General features: G+C 36.0%; 1 protein-coding gene across 3 annotated transcripts in view; it reads right to left on the minus strand.

Annotated features, from left to right (window-relative positions):
- ntmt1 (N-terminal Xaa-Pro-Lys N-methyltransferase 1) overlaps positions 1–19,178 on the minus strand; it is a 141,494-nt gene that overhangs the window by 83,330 nt on the left and 38,986 nt on the right. For 2 of the 3 annotated variants that reach the window (XM_048188418.1, XM_048188416.1), the window contains exon 1: positions 15,515–15,742. The exons of the other annotated variant lie outside the window; for it this stretch is intronic. The gene's annotated coding sequence lies outside the window, so the exon portion shown is untranslated. Of the gene's footprint in view, positions 1–15,514; positions 15,743–19,178 lie in introns of those variants that run through there. 3 annotated transcript variants of the gene reach the window in all.

Consider the following 19,178-nt stretch of genomic DNA (forward strand, 5'->3'; position numbering starts at 1 on the left):
AGTTTTGGTTATTTAAAGCATCCTTGCCAAATAAATCAATTTCTTAAAAATCTTACATATCAAAAATTTTGAATAGTAGTGTACATTAAAAGTATTACACGTACACACAGACACAGACACACACACACACACGCACGCACAAGCACACACAAAAACCTCCCAAAAGACCAAATAAATTGTTTACCAGTGTCATTTAGTCATTGATCTAAATAGGTGGAGCTCTGGCAGCAAAGCAAATGAAGGCACTCAGGCATACAAGTGGTGAGCACATATTTAAAAACTCTAAAATTATAATGGTGCACACTCATTTTTTTTTTGTCCAAAATAATAAGGAGTTCTTGTAAATAATAATCTAAAACTAGCAAATAATCAATCTGCCTGGGACACATTCAAGTAAAAAAAAAAAAAAATCACCTAAAAAGTCCTGAGAAGGCCCTAAAACCACTTAAGGATTACTAAATTCCCAGACATGTTTTTTCCCTTGAGCAACTGGGGCTTTCCCAGTCTGACCTTTGTCATAATGGGCTTTCCCACACAAAGCATGCATGCTAGTATGCTATTGAAATACCACTGCTAGTGGCACAAGCTACCGGTTTCAATTCTGCATTAAGACATGGTAACTGCTCATTTAAAACATATCTGCACAGCGGTTTGCTTTTCTATTGCAATACTCTTTAAGGGTTTAAAAAGAATTGGCATGTATTAAACCTGCTCTACATTTGAGAGGTTTTCAAAAGATATTTTACTCTGATGTTAACATCAGTCAGAATAACACCAAGTCAATACATACACTAATTTTAAAAGGTACAACTGTTGAAAGTGCTTTAAGAACTGTAAAACATGACCTCATTCAGCACTACAGAGAATTGTTTGGAGAAGCATGAATTTGAGATTTGAGAGTCAGAACACGAGACGGAAATATAGAGCAACAGGAGAAAGAAAGAGAAAGGGTGTAGATGAGAGGTGAAGCTGAAGCAGACCCAGTCAGTCCATATAAGGCCAGTCTGAAGGAGGAGAGCAGCCTCAGGAACGTAAGCAAGTGTTTAAGACCTCTACACTGTAAAACATTTTCCACTGTTCCCAACAGCTCATTGATTATGCAGTCCAAAAGATGATACCTTTTTAGGCCCAAAATAACCACTACCAACATTTTGCAGTAATATTTAATAGTCACGAGTTGTGTTGGAAACAAAAGGCTACCGAAAACATTGCTATGTGCTTGCTAGAGAGATCATAGCGATTTGCTATGTGGTTGCTAGGGAGTTCTGAGTGTTTTTAGTGCATTGTTATGTGATTGCTGAGATATTCTGGTGGTTTCTAGGGTGTTGCTAGTTTGGGTGCTAGTGGTTTTAGGAGTTTCCTTACTAGCTGAAGCAAAAAAAAATTATTACTGGTCCTTCATATGACTCGGTTCATTCCTTTAAAAAAATAAGAATATGGAATTTCTGCTTATTTTATTGTCCACAAGACAAAAATCGGTCACACTTTATATTAGGTGTTTTTAACTACTATGTACTTGCATCAACAATAAGTACAATGTACATACATATGTACATACATATGTTAGTTCACCCAAAAATGAAAATTCTGTCATTTATTACCCTCATGCCGTTCCACACCTGTAAAACCTTCTTTAATCTTCGGAACACAAATTAAGATATTTTAGTTGAAATCCGATGGCTCCGTGAGGCCTCCATAGGGAGCAATGACATTTCCTCTCTCAAGATCCATAAAGGTACTAAAAATATATTTAAATCGGTTCATCTGAGTACAGTGGTTCAATATTAATATTATAAAGCGACGAGAATACTTTTGGTGCGGCAAAAAAAATAAATAAATAACGAGTTATTTAGTGATGGCCGATTTCAAAACACTGCTTCAGGAAGATCCGGAGCACAAATGAATCAGTGTATCGAATCATGATTCAGATCGTGTGTCAAACTGCCAACGGCTGAAATCACGTGACTTTGGCGGTCCGAACAGCAGATTCGATACACTGATTCATTTGTGCTCCGAATCTTCCTGAAGCAGTGTTTTGAAATCGGCCATCACTAAATAAGTCATTATTTTGTTTTTTTGGCGCTCCAAAAATATTCTCGTCGCTTTATAATATTAATATTGAACCACTGTACTCACATGAACTGATTTAAATATGTTTTTAGTACCTTTATGGATCTTGAGAGAGGAAGTGTCGTTGATCCCTATGATGGCCTCACGGAGCCATCGGATTTCAACTAAAATATCTTAATTTCTGTTCCGAAGATGAAAGAAGGTTTTACGGGTGTGGAACGGCATGAAGGTAAGTAATAAATGACAGAATTTTCATTTTGGGGTGAACTAACCCTTCAATGTTCCCATATTGTATTGTAAAACACTACTGCTGAACTGTAAACCTGAATAAGTCTGAGGTAATCAGTTACATCAATTTTTTTGAGTTATGATGTTCCCGATTTTAAGTAAGCAGAACTATCAAGTTTTAAGTTTGTAGTACTCATGCATGTTATTTGCTCCTAACTTGAAGTACTGAGTTAGCTAACTCATACATTTTGATAGCAATTAATATAAAAGATTTAGGTTATTAACTTCTTTATTTTGAGTTCTTGCAAATCAAATGAGTTATTTTCTTCACTGTAAATCCTAATAAGCGTTAGGGTTTACAGTGTAGGGACAGGTTTGGTGATATGGTTTAAGGGTAGGTTAAGGTGTAAGGGAAGGCTCAACAGTGTAATTACAGAAATTAATTACAGCTGTAAATACATGCAGTACAATGTTAAAACATGTATGTGCACAATAAGTGCATTGTCTGAAATGATTCATTTAAATGTTGGGTAGTTGTTAAGGACACCTAATATAAAGTGGGACCCAAAAATCATTAAGTTGGATTGCTGAGAAAAGTAATAGCACATTTCTTATCAACAAACCACATGATTTGAGGGTTCATTTGTGTAGCAACAACAATGTGGGACGAATTGCAATGGCCACTTCTGTTAAGCCTACCTCAAAGCAAGCTCACGCACGTCTTTAGCGTGATGGGTCCTGAAAGAAGCACATGAAAGACTTGCCAGTCTTCTTAAAAATGAGTATAATATCCCTTCAGTTCTGTGTCCCCTGCACTTCTATGTAAATACATGCACATACGCTCACCAAGACGCACAGAGGATATCTGCATCTCAAACATATTTGATGGATTTACATACAGTGCAATAGCCTCGCTCATTCCTGTAAAGGAGATGTGCAAATACTCGCATCCAGATACACACACATGGCAGCTATACATTTTAAATCAGCCTTCTCAGAAATTAGAGAGCGTTTCCTCTCTGAAGCAGAGCCTCTTTTTATTTCAGTATTAAAAAACAAATTCCAACCTGCTGTAAAGACTCCCTCCTTCTCTCTCCCCCAATAATCCCCCCACCCTTCAGTCTCTCTTCCTCTCTCCATCATCATCTCTCTCTCTCTCTAGCTTTCTCTCCACAGTATTTGCATAATTTCTCTGCCGTATTCTGATGTATGCGTGTGAATAATAAAGCTCATGGGCGCGGCGTGCCAGGCTGCCACTGTTCATTACGACCGCGCACAGCAAAGCTAGGCTCCGCAGGGCCCTCATTAGCTATTCCACTCAGAATAAAGGCTCACTCACTCTCTCTCCCTAATGCGCTCGCTCACTCGCACCCGCAACTCTCTCTTTTACTCTTTCTCTCTCACTCACACACACACTTTTTTCTGTCACTCACTTTTTTCTCTATTTCGTATTTTACTCTTTCACTCTAACTGGGTATATTGGTTTAGGGTCAGCACTGGGAAAACGTAACTATTTAGTATCACTTCACAATAAAGTTGTATAGGTTAACATTAGTTAAAGGCATTGTTCCGCCATCACCCATCAATTTCAAACCTGTATGATTTTTAAAATAGAGTAAAATAAAAAATGTTTTGAGGGGGGTGGGGTGGGGTGGGGGTTGGTTCAGTGTCATTTGTTGTTTTACACTCCATTGACAAAAACAGTTGGAATACTTTTTTTTGTGCTTCATGCATACATTTGGTATGACATGACAGTGAGTAAATAATGCATTTTAATGCATTATGAAGTGGCATGAATTAACAATAAACAATAGGATATTTATAAATTAAGCAAGATTAATAAATGCTGATAAAATGTACAATGTAATTCACTGTAGTATATAAAAGCATCTGACAAAAACAAATGCATCAAGCTACATACAATTGGTTCAAACGGAACAAAAATGCATTTAAATTATGTTATTAATGGTTCAGTTTAATTCAAGTGGTAACTTTCTCTTTATCAGTCAAAATATGTTTTTGTAATTTTAGCTTTAAAGACACCTCCAGGCCTGTAGATGGTGCTGTATTTGATTCAGAAATTCTCCTCCCTCATCTCCTTTCTATCACTTTGGTCATAGTTATAATGACCGTGTTAAGATTCTTGCCCTCATCTGACCTCCATTGCCTTCAGAGTGAGACGACTCACTGTATAATCCTCCCACCGCTCCAATGTGCCACTTGACTACACACGCCCTTCCGCTCATACACACTCACACATAAGCACCCAAAGACACACACACACTCTCTCTTCCTTCTCTATTTCACCCTTCCTCATTAACCACTGTTCTAGCTAATTAACACATCCAGAGAGCCATTAACATCTCCTCCCTGCACAGGGAGATGGAAAGGAGTGAGAGGGGAAGTCCCCTGAACACTGAAGGGCACACACACGGGCACACACACGCACACACACACACACTGTCCAGGTTCACCAGACAATGGAAGGACAGGATATTGTCACCACTATGAACTCAGCTGTTGCTGAACCGAACTAGATTTTTTTTTTTAACTAATCAAACTAGTTTTGTAGTTGTTAAGGCAGATTGTGTCTCTAGGCTTTATTAAGTAATACTTTGTATTTATCCAATGTTTTTTCTTCCCCCTGTGATAATTTCATCTATAGTCAGCTTTGGTGGTAGTGCAATTGTTTAAAGGTGCCCTAGAATTAAAAATTGAATTTATCTTGGCATACTTAAATAGCAAGAGTTCAGTACATGGAAATGACATACAGTGAGTCTCAAACACCATTGTTTCCTCCTTCTTATGTAAATCTAATTTGTTTAAAAGACCTCTGAAGAACAGGCGAATCTCAACATAACACTGACTGTTACGTAACAGTCGGGATCATTAATATATACGCCCCCAACTTTTGCATATACCAACCCATGTTCAAGGCATTAGACAAGGGTAGGCAGTATTAACGTCTGGATCTGTGCACAGCTGAATCATCAGACTAGGTAAGCAAGCAAGGACAACAGTGAAAAATGGCAGATGGAGCAATAATAACTGACATTATCTATGATAACATGATCTTTTTAGTGATATTTGTAAACTGTCTTTCTAAATGTTTCGTTAGCATGTTGCTAATGTACTGTTAAATGTGGTTAAAGTTACCAACGTTTCATACTGTATTCACAGAGACAAGAGCCGTCGTTATTTTCATTATTAAACACTTGCAGTCTGTATAATTCATAAACACAACTTCATTCTTTATAAATCTCTCCAACAGTGTAGCATTAGCCATTAGCCACGGAGCATAGCCTCAAACTAATTTAGAATCAAATGTAAACATCCAAATAAATACAATACTCACATAATCCGATGTATGCATGCAGCATGCATGACGAACACTTTGTAAAGATCCATTTTGAGGGTTATATTAGCTGTGTGAACTTTGTTTATGTAATGATAGAGTCGAGAGCTCGGGAGCAATTAAAGGGGCCAAAATAGGCAGTTAAAAAAATTAATAAAAAAATCTATGGGGTATTTTGAGCTGAAACTTCACAGACACATTTAGGGGACACCTTAGACTTATATTACATCTTGTAAAAAAACGGTCGATGGCACCTTTAATGTCTGGAGTGGTAGCATAAACATGCAGATTTGATTCTGTTAAGAATGTCAATGGAATCTGAGTTCTAATGACACTGTACCACCATTGTGACCCTAAATGAGACACCTCCACATTGCACCAAGGTGGTTGTACCTGAATTAATGTATAGTAAATTGCTTGAATAGCAAACTTAAGTACATTTTACAATAGCAAATCTGATATATAACAAGAATCAAGGGTAACATTTTACAATTTGTTAACATTAGGTAATTGGAATTCTGAACTAAAAATATGAACAATATTTACAGCATTTATTAATCTTGGTTAGTGTAAATTCCAAAATACGGATACACTTTACAATAAGGTCTCATTTGATAACATTAGTAAATGTATTAACTAACATGAACTAACAATGAGCAACAGATTTGTTACAGTATTTATTAATCCTTGTTAATGTTAGTTAATACAAATCCAGGTGTTCATTGTTTGTTCATGTAAGTACAGTGCATTAACTAATGTTAACAAATACAATATTTGATTTTAATAATGTATTAATAAATGTTGAAATTAACATTAACTAAGATTAATAAATGCTATAGAAGTGTTGTTCATTCTTACTTCATGTTAACTACAGTAGTTAACTAATGTTAACTAATGAAACCTTATTTTAAAGTTTTACCCAACATACTAATAAACTCTAGTTGTAAATTGTAGTTTAAAAGTTGTATAAATTAACATGAATGTATTATGAACAAACATGATTTAACAAACAAAAACATATTTAGAAATGAACATTAATCTAAATTAATGTTGTAATAAATGTTGTAAAAATATTGTTGATTGTGACACCTATAGTCATGCAATTACTCAAATTGAACCTTATTGTAAAGTGTTAATGAAACATACAGTACAAAGCTTAGATAATTCAAGATTAACTAAATAAAAAGAGTGAAATTATTATTGTATGCAACATTTGTTTCAGTTACCTATGTTTCATGGCAAATTGAGAAAAATTTCTGAAAGCCTCTGTATTTTATATAAAAATCATAAAATAAAATCCCTGTGTTAAAACTCCTATTCAGGGGTGTGTTTCCCAAAGAGGACTATGGTAGCAAGTTCTGTCGTTACAAATACAGTTCAATGGGACTTACGACCATAGTTAACTAGCGATGCTTTCGGGAAACACACCCCAGAATAGTTGTACTATATCAGATCTACTATGTTTTAATATGTCAGAACAGATATTCATAAAAATAAGGATAGAAAGATTGATAATCACTCATAGTGACAGCATTTTCTAGGAATTAAAAGCTTGTATTTATCTACACATTGTTAAATGCAGCATTTAAGATGGTCAGCCCTGTAAATGCAGTTACACTGAAAAGAAAAGAAATTATACTGGTCCTCCACCCTTGTTCATTCCCACTGTAAGTACTGCCTTCCCTCTTGCCTGTGTGTGTGCGTGCGTGTGTGTTTGTCTGGTTTCGGTAGCCTGTGCGTGCACACCCTCCAGTGACAGATGGCGTCAAAGGATCATGGCTCTCATTGTCCTCTGATGGCTATTTGTGTGTGTGGAGGACAGCCGTTACTGAAGGGAGAGACTGAAGCTGCTCCGCACACCACTGAGGCCCCCTAGACAGTGGAGGAATCAGGGCTGCTGCTGTATTCACCGAAACACCTGAGAGCCAGGCTTCTCATCGACCCACACCCTCTACTTTAATTAACCAGTATGCTAGCAACATGGCCGGCAATTCACATCTCATCAGTATTTTAGTGATGGGAATGGGTTTTCTGGCAAGCACAGATCATTGCGCCATACAATAGTGATTCTTTCTATAACAAAGACCTGATTTTGGTTCATAATGTTTTTGTTTTGTGTAAAGCATGGAATTATAGAGTTACAACACGAACATAAAGGGATCATAATGTAAAAAAAAAAAAAAAGAATAATGCTGCTCAACTGGCCAATTACTCAATATTTTTACTGGACAATGGCAATTGTACATTTGTTATGAGTTTATTTTAGACCCTGGTCATATGAATAACATCGGAGCTAAAGAGATATAACACATTCTTATTCAGATATAAATTAATCAATATAAATATACTTTTAATTGGGCAATCATCAAAATATACCCCGATGTTCAAAAGTGCGGGGTAAGTAAGATTTTTTTTTTTTTTTCTTGTTTCATTCTAATATGCTGATTTGGAAAGAAGAAACATTCCTTATCATAATCATCAATGTTGAAAATAGTTGCGCTGCTTAATATGCTATACATTTTTTTTTTCAAGATTTTTTGAATTAATAGAAAAGATCAGGTATTATCTAAAAAAATAATTTTTTAACAATTTAAGTGTTTACTGTGACTTTTAATCAATTTAGTGCATCCTTGCGAAATAAAAATATTAATTTCTAAAATAAATAAATCTAATCTCACTGACCTGAATGGTAATTTTAACAGAACAGCATATTTTAATGTCATTTTGACTTGTGACCTAGACTTACTAAACATACTAAACTTCATGAATGCAGACACTTCCAGCTCTGCAAGCACAATTTTGTTATAAAATGTATCCGAGTGCAATTCACAGCATTGCCATAAGGGGTGCTACAGTGGAGATTAGCAAAACCGTCCAACTTTACGATCAGTTTTCTCTTTATTTCAACTACCATTAAAGTAATAGTTTGAAAATCTTGCTAAGCAAAGTAAACATCAATAAATGTAATATGTTTAAAACAACTTATCTTATATACAACACATCTGGTTAAATGAAACTGACATTTGAAGGGAACTCTATCGCCCCCTTGAGTACTGAGGTTTGCTACCGCCAGACCAACATGCCAAGTATGTTCAAAAAGACCACATCAGCCATCTGGGTACTTCTGTAAAGTATGTTTCTGGCCTTATTTTACAAGAATGGGTGAGGCCCTGTGAAAAGAATCCAGCAGTAAGCAGAGGAAACTATATGAATGGCTCAAAAAAGGCTGAACTGAAGGAGTGGCTGAGCAATGAGATGAGTGAATACCGCAAGGAAGAAGTGATTAAGGGCGAGAATGAGCAGGTATTTGAGTACAAATGAGTGAGACAGACAGGGTGAAAGGATCTGACTGTATTCTGGGCCGAGTTTCTAATTTAATTGTGCATTATTAAGTCACTCCTTCGGTGTGTCTGCCTCCTGGTGCATGCTGATTAAAAATTTAAGGCTTTGCCATGCAGCCACTAAGACACTGCCTCTCTCGCTCTCACACACACTTTTCCTCTGTCGCGTCCTCTGCTATTTCTTCCTGTCTCTCCTTCGGCTGAGCCCCACAGTCCCGTTTTACAGGATCCCTCTGCTTTCACTGTTTCCCCTTATAACATGCACCCGCTTTCCCTTCCTTCTCTTTCTCTCCGCTGCTGTCAGGGAGCGCAGAACGCTTGAAGACCCGTGGGAATGTCGCCATGGTAACGCCTGCCACTCAATCCCATCTCAGATGTAAATGACCTCGAATTTTATTAGCGCACAATTTCAAGATCCTCTCATTGCTTTCTTCCCTCCCTCTCTCTCTCTACCTCTACCCCCCCCTCCCCCTCCCCAAACCCGTCGCTCTTTCTCTCCCCCCTCTAGTTTGCTCTGCACCCCACAGCATTCTCCATTATTATTATGCTTATATGCAGATCTGGATTGTATTCGAACCCAAATGAGAGGAATATCACGAAAATCTACATGTTTTTCCATATTCATTCCTTTCACATAAGTAAAGAATAAGAGAAATAGCTGCATGTGCCAAGGATGATGTATAGCTTGTGGATGTGAAATGCTGCCACTTGAGATTGTACACCTACATACATTGTTTTCTGTGCAAAAATACATGTGGCTGTGATCTTAAGCTTCCTGATCTTTTAGCTCTTAACTCTTGATTTGTAGTTTATTTGTGCAATTGCTTCATTCCTTGTAATTCATAAAAAATAAATTCTTATGCAAATAAATAGTCATCAACTAAGTACACTGTAAGCTATGTACATTCAAAAAAAATTACTTAAATTGAGTTAACAAAACAATTCTTGAACATTTTGTTCAATGAAATCAAGGTGACGTGAAGGCCAAGTGGTAACCCACTCTGAATTTGTCCTCTAAACCATCCAAGTTAGTGCACACAGATTAGGAGCAGTGAGTATTGAACAAACACACACTGCAAACCATGTACACACACAGCCGGAGCAATGGCAGCCATTTGCTGGGGTGCCCAAAGGAGGGATTGCGTGTTAGGTGCCTTTCTCAAGGGCACCTCAGTCATGGGTACTGAGGGTGGAAGAGAGCGCTGTTCGTTCACCTACGTTTTCTTGCTGATATTGAGAATCGAACCCACAACCTTCGGGTCTGACAATCTAACCATTTGGCCACAACTGCCCCTTTAAATAGAAGAAAAAAACCTTTTCCACACAAGTACAGACTGGAATTGCCAACTTTGTAAATGGTTACAAAGAAAAATTGGGCTTCAAAAACAACTAAAGATCACACACAACAAGATTTTCAAGCCTTTCCAAATAAACTCATGCAGAAACATGCACCTTGTTACTTGGAGATGCATGACAAATGAAAATTTGTTCTAAAAATTTACATCGAAATGGCTCGAAATGGACTGGATGATATCATAGTCTGAAGCCTAAAAAATACCAGAGCTTTTCCCATTATACACAATGCAATTTTCTGTGAAATCGGTCAGCTCCGACTACCCAAAATCTGCAGACAGGCTGACTTTGGCAAATAAAGTCAACTTCTCCAGACTGAAAATCAAGGCAAAAATCTGGGCAAAAGTTGTGTAGTGTATTCCAGCCTTAATTTAAGTTTGCAAAACAAAATTAGAACAAGTACATTCAAACAAATAACTCATAATTAAAGTTTTTAGTGGAACTGGAAACAGAAACGGAATGCAATGGTACATGCTAGCATGCTAAATATAGCTTTTTTACTCGATGTAATGTATGAGATGAGCAAGTAAGAAGTGACTGTGCTATCAGTAACAGCAATTGCTCAATGAGTAAAGCTTTAAATGCTGTAGTCACCCTCAACCTAAGCACAAGCTTGAGCACAATGATAACCACAAAAACTTAAAAAAATTACAGGAACTGTTCTAAATTTTCAATGTAACTGAACATTAAACACTAACAAGTATTTCTCCTTACTCAAAAACAGAACACTTAATTTCAAAATTTACCCCTCCAGCAAAGTATGCTGTGAACTAGAAATCCACTGTCCAGTTTCAGTTACCAAAAATGATTCATGCAGTCAAAATACAATAAGGATTAAATAAACTTACATTTTAGAAATTTAAGCGGACTGAATGTAATGGAATTAAGTTGACAAAATGTTCAAAATGTATACAGCATTTGCTGATTTTATTGATTTAAATTAAATTAAACAAGCAGCAAAAACATTCTTTTGAATGCAAAAAAAAAAAAAAGGAACAAGTTAAGCTAGATATTCCAGAAGTGCTGTGTCCTACTTTAATTTGGTTCTGTACACATTACGTTTAATGACATTATTCAAGACTAGGGGCCCTATTATACACCCGGCATAATGAGGCGCCAGGCGCAACGCAAGTGTCTTTTGCTAGTTTCAACCCGACGCAGTTATCATTTTCACATCCTGCGCCACGTTGTTTAAATAGCAAATGCATTTGCGCCCATTTGTGCACCCATGGGCGTGCTGGTCTGAAAACGGGGTGTGTTCAGGCGCATTGTTGGCCTGTTGCTATTTTGAGGCAACTGAAATAGACTGCGCCACTGACCAACTGAAATCTGGTCTAAAGTCAATGGTGCAATTTTTTTTTTTTTTTGTTAATAGGGTAATATACGCCTATAGGTGGGTGCACAGCATATGTACATTCTGCTTGTTACATACACAGAGATGTGCAGCAGCACACAAACATGCCAAATATTAAAAATAAAAGGATTACAATGTAAAATATTATTATTGTGTAAATAAAGATAAAAATGCTTTGGTAAGCATTGATAAAAATCCGGCTTGTCCTGTAGATGGTCTGCTCGAGTGCTTTAACCTCGCGCACAAGCAGATCCGTTTCCTCGCTAGAGAAACGTTCAGTTTTTCTGCTTGCAAATTCCACCATGTAAATAGCAAATCTGCCATGGCTCAAGCGCAACTGGCTTTTAAAGGGTATGGGAGAGACTCTGATTGGTTTATTGCATGTTATGCCCAAAACACACCCAATACTCATTAAGAGAATAGGGACAACCCTTTTAGACAATGTACCGGACACGCCGACCATTTTTCCCATCGCTAAACTAGCAAAAGTGGAATCGGACACACCCTAATTGCACTTGCGCCGTGTGCTTTAGACCTTTCGCTTTGATCGTTAAAATTGGGCCCTAGATTTGTTTGCAGAATGCACTTTATTTAATATCCAAACTCTGTGTACAGAATGCACAATTTACAGATCAAGCACTCAAGAGGAGTGACAACCGCATTTAGCTACAGTGTGCATGTGGTCTCAGACCAAGTGAATCTGTGCTGTGTAGTAATTTAACAGAGGCAGAGTAGGCCTGCATTCACTGCTCAATGCACTGAATTCCACTCCCACTACTCTTTCGCATTTCTGTGCTTTGCGACAGCTGAGTTTCTCACCCAAGAATGAACTGTCTAGCTGTGCTCCCACACAGCTCCACTTTGTGTGAAATTATAGTGTTTTCTTTTTTATTTGGCTTCTGTGTTGGACTCTCTATGATTAAACACTTGTTTGTTCCTCCAATGTGAAAGAGGATGGTGAGTGGTGAGCAGTACTAGTAATTGCAGGATCAGAGAAAGTAGTCAGTGATCAAAATACTGATTTTCTTTTTTAAAAATCCCCTCGCTTTTGATAAATTAAGGTACATCTTGTCAAATTGCCTTTGCACTGTTCACCTGCTTAGATGTAGATTGACCTTATAATATATAAAATGTAAATGTAATTCTGGTACTCAGTACAGCTTATTCTGGCAAAGAACCACCCACTTAGACAGGAGGAGACTATATGAGTGACACATAAAGCCAGCCAATCATATTGGAACTGTTGATTTGAGCCAGCTCTTGCTATCTCTGTGTGCAATATGTATCAGATGGTCAGTAAACAGACTGTGGGCGGTCCATAGACATGCCATCTAAGGCTTGTTGTGCCAGGCTGAAACAATGCTACAGCTTGGGTAAATATGTGTTAACTAAGACACAATGTATTGACGTGCACAGCTTAAACTGTTCACAAAAGGCCAGCTAAATAGCCAAGAGCCTAACACTGAGTGAGGAAGAAATGTGGGTTTCCTGCAGGGATGGAAACACATGAGAGGTGAGAAAGGCAAGACTGTCACAGGTATTCTGGGTAAGAATTATTCCTGCAGTTTTATCTTTTCTTTTCTTTCTTTTTTTTTTTTTTTTAAGTAAAAGGGCCTTTCAAGTCATTTCAATGATTAAAATGTAGGTCATTTAAACTCACAATTTGGCAATTTAGCTTTTGAAAAGAGCATCTAACTGTTTTGCACAGGAAACTAAAGACTAAGTAGGTCTATGGCTAAAGCAGTCTAAGAAACTTCATCAATTACAATTTTTTATATCGTAGTCGAATATTTCTGTCACAGAAATTCTCTGAGTTATGAATCTAAAAGAGATCATGTGGCATGATCAAATATTATTCTGTCTATAATGCATCAATGTATATTAAAAGGGATAATTCACCAAAAAAGTGAAAATTGTCATCATTTATTCACCCTCATGTTGTTCCAAACCTGTATGACTTTCTTTCTTCTGCATAACACAAAAGAATGAAGAATGTTGGTAACCCATAATTTTTTGCGACCATTGACTTTGACTCTATGGAAACAAAAAGACATCTGAATGTTTCTCAAAATATCTCCTTTTAAGTTTCACAAAATAAAAATAAAAAGTCATGAAGGTTTGGATTGACATGAGGGTGAGTAAATAATGAAAGAATTTTATTTATTTTTTTCACTTTTGAATGAACTATCCCTTTAAGTGAATTTGTACAGATTTGTAAACTACTTCTCATACTTCAAATGTATATAGTGAATACTAGAAAGGAAAAGATCTGACACTGTTCCTGACCCTGGCCAAAGAACCTGTTGTATGAGCTCAGCTAGCAGTGTGATGATCACATGTTTGCTCATCATCACTGAGAAAGCATGTGAGAATGACCTCATCATTGCTGCACAGCCTTATTCCCATCAGCCAGAGTGTGTCATCATTCTGTTAAGCAGTGGAATGGAGCTGCTTATATGCTGCAGTGATAAGGACTAACTGAAGCTATTTTGTACTTTACCATTTACTTTTGCGAGCGGGATGTCACGAACGAGAATATATACCACAAAGGAAGGCAGAAAATAAAGCAAAAAAAGAAAAAAGAAACCCAAATGAAGAAGTATCATAAAATTGGAAGAGGGAAAAAATAGCAAAAAAAAAGTGTCAAGTTTCAGTTGTTTTTTTAGGCTTTGTAGTAGATGGAGCTTGTAGTAAGTCTTCTCCTCATAGAAGCTGAAGTGGAGCAATAGAGAGCTCATGAAACATTGATAACTCAGATATTTACTTGGACCCCCCCAAACAGAGAAGAGAAAAGGCACATCCCAAATCATAAATTATTAAGTCTCCACTTCTCACTATGATCCTGACAGACATAACCTTCACTGTTTGATGGGCTCTTACTTAAGTAGGTCAATTAATCAGAATATTTTACCATTATTATTGCTGCCATTTTGAAGGATTCCACTTTCTTTACAGTAACACTAATGATATTGGAAGTACTGTTATACATTTAATAAATTAAATTAAATTTGACATTTTATTTATATACAAATGGAAATAACATAGGTTGAATTCCATTCTATGGCATTTATAAATGAGAGTACATTTAGGATCACATTGTTGAACACAAAAATACACACTAAATGAGACCATACACAGTTGCTTAATCTCAGAGAATTGTGCCACATCTCTCCCCATGACTCACCACTGATATAATTTATAAGAACAATACTGAACTTAATAACAATATTCAAATGATAATTTTTCATCTGAATATCAACAAATTTCCTCATTATATCTCCATTAATCACATTACATTTTGATAGATTATACAAAATTTAACAAAAAATGCATATACATTTATCTTTTATCGAAATACAAAATATTAAAATTACATATTTTTTTCTAAAATGCTTTTTACATGTTATAGATGCACTGATTTTATCAAGCTTAATATTTATTATTTATTTATTTAAAAAACCATAGTGATATTATTATTTTATTTATTTATTTATTTGCTAGTTTGGGTTGTTATCGACATATTGGCACTGAACTTTAACCCTGACACATTCAACCCCAATATTTATGATAGCTACAACTCTGTAACATTTAACAGTTACATTTGAATGTAACAGAACATGGTGGAAAAACTGCCTGAAATCATTTAAAATAATGTAATCAGTCTATTGATTTAAAAGTCTTGGCTAAGGACAAAAAAAGTTGAATTTGCTGATATTTTATTGAACTCTGTTTGCAGATATATACTTTTGACATTGTGCTAGCCTGATGTTTCATTTTGCCCCAGTTCCACACTGAAATCTTACAGTGACTTACCCCTGATGATTCCTAGCATCATCACAGTTAACTTCGGAGATGGATTTAGCAGTTAGATTTGAATTGGTCCTTATTTTCAAGTTATTTATTGCAAACGGATCCTGTGCCAGTTGAACTGAATTAGTCATATTGCACATAGCAGGGTCATAATGAAGACATGATCATCACAAAATGTCAAACCATGGGCCCTCAACTGGAAGATCAGAAGCAGTGAACATTATAATCTCGTCATTAGTATTAGAGAATTACTCTTATGAGAACAGCTGCAAAAGAGGAAGTGATGTGAGCTCAGCTTATCTGAGAATATTACATCACAGAGAGAGAGAGAAAGAGAAAGAGCGTGAGAGAGAGACTATTGTGACTGTACTCGGAGGTCCAGATGGCTGTGAGATTTACTCAATCTACCAGATTAACATAGGATGGAATAACTCCCCTGTTTTCCTTCACTCATAGAATTGCCTGACCACTTCTGTTGAAACCATATGAACTCTATGAAACCATTTTTAGCAGTAATGTTGTACACTAGTTCTTTTGTCCTGGTTTAGAACAGCAGTCACTGCAATAAAGTTTCATTAAATGGAACAGTAATAAAGATAGACCAGATAGGCCATAGCAGTGATTCCCTCAACACATCACATTTTATATGTCTCCCTAGTCAAACACACTTGGTTCAACTCATCAGCTCTTTAGTAGAGACTCCAAAACTTGAAACTGGTGTGGTATATAAGGGAGATATCCAAAATTTGTACTGTTGGCAGTATGGCACGAAGGTTGGGAACCACTGGTCATATTAGAATGATTTCTGAAGAATCATGTGACACTGAAGACTGGAGGAATGATGCTAAAAATTTAGTTTTGCTATGCAACACAGGAATAAATTACATTTCAAAATGTATTAACATGGAAATCGGTTATTTTAAATTGTAATAATATGTCACAATGTTACCGTTTTTCTGTATTTTTAATCAAATAAATGCAGCCTTGGTGAACATTTTTTTTAAAACAAAAACAAAACAAAAAACATATATATATATATATATATATATATATATATAAAAACATATATAAAAAACATATATATATATATATATATTTTTTTTTTTTAAATCTTAACAATCCCAATTTTTTAATGGTTTTTATTCTGTTGTGTCAGTAAACGTTTTTGTACATAGGCATAAACTTCGCAATAATATTCTCTAACTTTATATTTGTGAATCTTCACAATGGGACCATACATTAACAAGACCCAACTATATTTCACTGATATCAGAAGTGCTTTATGACTAAAAGGTACTGACATGAAACAACGAATCTCATTCAACTGCCATGTCATTTGCTGGTGTAAGCATTTACCGTACGTCCTCTGTCACATGTTTTTTAGCTATAATGCCTTTAAACAGCAATGATGTGCTTCCTTTTCAGTGCTGACTGGTAGAAATGAGCGGAACATGTTCATATTGAAAGACAAATTCTCAGAATAAAAAGTGGGAACGTTTCTGTGAAGTGACTGAGAAATGAGGAAGAAACTTGTACAACTAATCTTAAACTAATCTTTTGTACAAAAAATATCAAACCATAAGATATACTTACTTGAGAAGCTTAACACCTTTCTTGCTTAAAACAAGAAAAGAAAACGAGGCATAAAAAAATGGGGTCATTTATGGGATATATTCTGTAAAAAAAAAAAAAAAAAATTCTTAATATCTTAAACAGTTTTTCTTGTAGAAGTAAATGCATGTTATCTTAAGGTTGTTTAGATAAACATACATATAAATCAATATGTTGAGCTAAACAACCTAAAATTAAGATATGCATATGGAATTTTTTTTCTTTTTGCCACTGAGAGAGAGAAATGCGTGTGGGTGGGTACAAAGCTCATTATTCTAGTCACTCATTTTCCAGCACCGTTCCCCCTTTACACCAAAAGGTGGAGAGAAAGACTACTGACACAGATTGCCCTACACAATCTCTCCCTCCATCTCTCTTATGCCAATATTTCACAGCACCAGGTAATGCTCTCCGAGACCATTAGGGGAGTGCTATACAGACACTTCATAGTCTATCCGTTAAAAATACATTTACTCCTGAGCTTCTCTTCTTCTCTGATGTAAAGGTTGGTTGTCAAAACACACAGCTCTAGAATGACTAAAATGGATTGAGAATTATAGAGGTTTAACTTCTATTTTTCCCAACTCACTTCACAATGCAATACGGAAGACGAATACGCAAAATATTCTAAAAGGTAAGAACTTTGGGTGGAATGAGTTAAAATGCAGACATTTTAGTATACCAGAACAGCGTGTCTGACTGTCCACCATATGGATACGGATTAAAAGAATTCAGCTCGGCAAGCAGAGCAAAAGGGGAAAGCTAGCAGCATCTAGTGAGAGAACTGGACAAAAGCAGATGCCACAAAATGCCTCACACACACACACACACACACACACACACACACACACACACACACACACACACACACACACACACACACACAATCTCCACTTCCCTCTGCTCACTCTCTCTCCCTCCCTCATTTCTTTGCTCGTTTTTTTCCCCTTTCCATCTAATGTGCAGGGCTACAGAGGAAACTGAAAACTTTTCCAACTTTGCCTTCTCCCGCTTTTTTCCTCTTCAGAACAGGAAACCAAGCATAAACTGTTTAGCAAGAACCCTTCTACTTCTAAACCTATATGGAGATCAAAATTCCAGCATACTTGGGTTGATTTACACATGTGAAACGCTACAGGGTGGCACTACATTTTATCAGAGTAACAAAATGGTGTAATAACAGCTCTGTCCTACTTTTGATGAAAATGTTTTAGTATATATATACACACATACATACATACATACATGCGTATGCATATGTTAATTGCATTGCATATAAATAAAGAGCAAATGGAAACCTTTACTTGAATGAAAAACTTTTGCTTCTCAGATTTTTCTCCTGAGTAAAAGATGCTGACCTGACAATATGTGAAGTTTAAAAAATATTTCAACAATGTCAAACTACACTAAGTTTTGCCATGAGACAAAAAACTAAATTCAAAAGCCTCATATTTGAATATGACTGTAAAAACATATAATACAGTTCAGATTTATTGATGTAAAACTGTTTGAAATATGCTTAGTATGTATGGTATAAATAATATTTGCATATGCTATACATGTAATAAATACAACATTTTATTAAATAGGGATCTTTCTCACTTGGATGAGGATTGGTGTGGATTATTGTCTTTGCTTTTGCCAGATTTTGAAAAACCAACCTAATCTCAGAATTTTACATGCACAGTTTAGCTGTAAATAGTCTATTGTGTCATTCAGAACATTGTAGATTAACAACAAAATCCAAAAGTGATATTTACACTAATTAGCATTTTATGTGGTAGTGCAAGTAAATCCAAGAAGATCTAACCAGTTTCCTCCATGTAACTTCCTATTAATAGGTATGCCAAATTTCTTAAAGGGGTCATATGACCATATTTTAAAAGTTTATTATTTTGTTTATTGGGTGTAAAAGAATAGGATAACATGCTTTTATGTTAAAACACATTATTTTTCACATACTGTACATTATTGCAGCTCCTCTATTTCTGATTACTCTAAAAATGTCAGTATTATTGTATCTGTTTGATACAGTAAAGCAGATAGACCAGAACCA

Source organism: Megalobrama amblycephala, linkage group LG4 (assembly GCF_018812025.1).
Source record: "Megalobrama amblycephala isolate DHTTF-2021 linkage group LG4, ASM1881202v1, whole genome shotgun sequence".
NCBI lineage: Eukaryota > Metazoa > Chordata > Actinopteri > Cypriniformes > Xenocyprididae > Megalobrama > Megalobrama amblycephala.